Raw genomic sequence first — 4,029 nt, 5'->3', positions numbered from 1 at the left:
GTATGGAGAAACGCATTGGGCGGGCCACACACATGACATAATTTTGCATGCAAGGAGGAAGCAGCGGTCTGGCGGTGTTTGTTTTGTGTTGTTTGTGATGCTTATGGCTGATGTACAATAAGTGTTATTGCTTATGTAAATAAATGATTTACCAATATTACCACTGATGAGGATCCCTCTTATGTTCTAATTTTCTGCATGAAGCATTTACATCCAGGAATTGAAAGGTGGATTTTTATAAGGACATCAAAATATAAGTTGCTGTGGGGCAGCAATGTGCTAGAGGATCTCTTTGTGGCATCTGTTCATCTGGTAAGGAGCTTATAAACCCTATAACCTTTTCTGGTGACATCCTACCTCTATGTGTTTGCTTAGAAGCTAACTACTATTGGGAACTTTTCCTTTGTAATTTTGGAGTTTGAATTTTCATACATTAGGATTTTCTCACTTATTTATTTATTTGGATGATTTTGCAATTGTTTACACTTTTTATCTTTATTGTATTTTTGAATTGCACTTTTTGATGTTTATGATTTAGCACTTTATTATTAGGTTGCCACTTTATACACTTATCTAATATTGGTCATTTTATTCACACATTTATACATTTTTGGTTATTAGTTTATGAATTTATCTATTTAAAGGGACGGTGCACTTTTAAATGGTTTTATTACATATTTTGGATGCAGTCCTGTGCATTTTTAATCTGTATCAAAATGAATAGACAGTCCTAAACATGGATTCCATAGGCATATGAGAGTTGTACTTATGGACACAAATAAAGTGTGGACTTAAATAAAGTCTGATTTTCTAATCTTTTACAATAATCTGCAGCTATGGTTCTTCTGTAATCAAACATTATTAAATGCTCTATATAGCTTTAAGCTTTTGTATACTGAAGTATACATTTGAAGTCTTACATCTTGAAGCAAACAAAAGCCTGTGTTAACAGGCTTTTGTTTGCTTCAAGAGAGTTTTGCATTCCAATACAAATCTGTGCAAAACTAAAAGCAACTTAAAGTAGCTAAAATACAGGTCACAGGGAGTCAACTGCAGTTCAATTGCACCTTTCAATATATCCTGAATGATCCCAGAAGTATCTCAAATTGATGCCATCAACACAAGCTCAAAGACCCAAACTCGGGACCTGACGAAATCTTGTTGTCTACCGAATGGGTGTATAGCCATTTTCCCTGTTAATTTTCTTGTCGTATTCATGACTTGTGTTCTGTTCTGAATGCCATTTTGCTGTTAAATGTACCTACTGATTCTCAATAAAATGTTTTCGGAAAAAAAAAAGATTAAAAAGACAGTGTTCTGGGACAGTCTCCTATGAAGTACCATATTTGGGGAGCAATAAGTGAAACCCCCTTATTTTACAGCAAAACATGTTACGTAGGTATAAATTCAAAATTAATCTGAGAATACAGTAGTCAATGATGTGTTTGACACTTGACAACTAGATGTTTTATGCAGATTTTGTAATTATTAGGGAAGATAATTCTAATACAGCCTGCTGAAAATGAATGGTCAATGCCCGGTCCTGAAGTTGCGGCAAAGATGTCTGGAAGAAATGGTGGTAAGAAGAAGCCACTGAAGCAGCCTAAAGCCTCCAAGGAGTTAGATGAGGAGGATGAAAGCAGAAACAGAAAGAAGAGCAGAAAAAGCTGGATGAGTTGAAGAGTAAGGCCTCCCAAAAGGGGCCTCTCACTGGCAGCAGGATAAAGAAATTGGGAAAGAAGTGAGCAGATTGTTTACATGACTTTGTTCTAGTTGTGGCGGCGTTGGAACTGTGAAGATCTCCCAGAAGTGACAGCTCAGTGGATCTCTTGTATGTTTTGTGTACAGTGATAATAAATACGTTTTTTTTTTTTTCCCTTTCAAAAAAAAAAATGTTCAATGCCCATTCATGGAGCTTGTGAGGAGCTTCCTGATGTTTAAAAGTCATGTATTGATGCTACACTTTTGTCAACTGCTATCTATATTAATATGCTACAGTGGAGCTCTACCCACTGCGAGAGAAGATGACAACTGAATAATTTGTCAAGAATAACATCTCCATGCAATATGCAGGCCAGTTTGTGTATTTGATCATGGTGGGCTGTATGTATGAATGTATCTGATTCAAGCTGTTATTTTTATAGAAGGTCTGTAAAGTTTAAATGGGAAGTTTGCTGCAGCAATATCCTGTGGAGAACAGTGTCTGGGTAACAATTAGTAGTGATTATCCTTCTTTTAAAAATGGTTTGCAAAGAGACTACCACACATAGATAATGTTTAGCAAAATACATTTTTTCCTAAGAGAGATTATCTTTTAAAAAAATCTACTGGTGCTTTTATGCATGTGTTATGATGCATTTAGGTGTAGATTTATTAGTGGGATATATCTTTTTAAATGAACATGTGACACTAACATGTAACTTATAGAGCTTGTAAAACCTTCTTCATCCCCTTGGCTGCCTATAATATTATGCCAAGACCCTATAGAAAGCCACCATTTAGTAAAGTTGACAGCAATATAAACTGGGGGACATACAGAAACAAAGTGTCTGTATTCCAATGACAGCATGACTGCACTTATAGTACTTATGATTTCTAAAACCAGCTGTAAAAGCTTGCTTTACAACACCTACAATCACTGCCAGATGAAGTGGACCAGTTAGAAAACAAACTCTTTTGTCTTAGCCCTGAGGGGGCTTCCTAAATGCTCCATCATACATTAGGGCTTCCTAACTATAGTCACTGTTAGGAATGAGCTTCAGGTTTAGGTTGAATGGATTGGCAAACTTCTAAACAAACATGGCAAATTCGGCCAATTAGTCAGTACAAATCCACGGCTGCTGTTTGCAAAGAAACCAGCCAGAGATGGTTCAGGAAGGAGTGATGCATGTCCTCTGGCCTTTATTTCCTGGCCACTCAGTCTGCATGCCTGGGGAGGGGCTTGATATGCATTTGAAGACAAGCCCCGTGCTATTTTTTAGGAGACAGGTACATATTAGAAATATGAAAAAAAATGGCATGGGGTGCAATTAAAAATTTCTTTTTTGCCCCTATCCAGGCATGCAGCTTATGTGGCAAGGAGAGGGAAGCAAGCACCCTTCTTGAGCCATATCAGTCCACATGCCTTTTAGCATTAAGAGTGTACCTTTTAAAGGGGTACAGCCAAGCCTTTTCTCTTGTAAGGTACCTTGGCACCCTGTACATCCCTACACATTGTGTCTCAAAGGAAATATGGGGGTTTGTGGGGGTGACTTATCATAATCTGGGACATTTTTCAAAAGAGGGGACCCCAAGATATTCACCCTCTCTTGGGAATGAGTAGAGGTTTCATAGTATCCAATTATTACTCAGACCGACACAAAAAATAGAAAGTTTAAATGAACACACACACATAAAAGTTCTTAATAAAAGTACCATAAACAATTTAAACAATGTCCCCTGATGTAAACATATCATCAACCCCATAATCCAGTGATGTACATCCAGTGTTCACACCACAATGATCTGATTTCATGAAGAAATACCTCCCAACAATGTTGCCCCATCGCAGGGATGACTGGCTGCCCAACAATCTTGCTGTGCTACAGCTACACTACCACCACATAATGATGGATCTTAAACTAGCTGACAATACCCAAGATCCCCGGTTTATTTGTTTATAATCACCAACTGGATAGAGATCTGTCATTTTGTGCAGTAGTGCTTCTTTAACGTCAATTTAAAAGGTTAATGCATATTTTTCTGTAACTTCAATCCCAGCTTCAGGCACCCTTCAAGAATGTCATTCAAATAATTTTGTGTACTTTCAATGTTTTCCTACTAAGCTGGATTAAATACTCATTTTCTCATTTTGTTTTAGCTGGAACTTGGTGAAAGTCAGTTCCACCACCTCTGGTTCAGGTCCTCCCTGCTCACCACTATCGCTTGTAAAGACAGAGGTACGGCTACTGTGTTTTCAAGTGACAGCTTGTTTCCCAATGGCTCCCACAGATCTGATCTCCTCAGCGCCTACCACTGGGTTCAGGATGG

At 37.8% G+C, this 4,029-nt stretch overlaps 1 pseudogene across 1 annotated transcript; it reads left to right on the top strand.

Moving 5' to 3' along the window:
* The first annotated feature begins 1,560 nt into the window (after nucleotides 1-1,560).
* Nucleotides 1,561-1,876, top strand: LOC309568539 (translation machinery-associated protein 7-like; annotated as a pseudogene). Its single transcript has one exon. The product of its transcript is annotated as a translation machinery-associated protein 7-like (transcript).
* The last annotated feature ends 2,153 nt before the right edge of the window (nucleotides 1,877-4,029 follow it).

This window comes from Pelophylax lessonae (genome assembly GCF_965119305.1).
Source record: "Pelophylax lessonae genome assembly, chromosome: 12".
In the NCBI taxonomy this organism is placed as follows: Eukaryota; Metazoa; Chordata; class Amphibia; order Anura; family Ranidae; genus Pelophylax; species Pelophylax lessonae.
The sequence above is the reverse complement of the archived record's forward strand: the minus strand, read 5'-3'. Positions and strand labels throughout refer to the sequence as shown.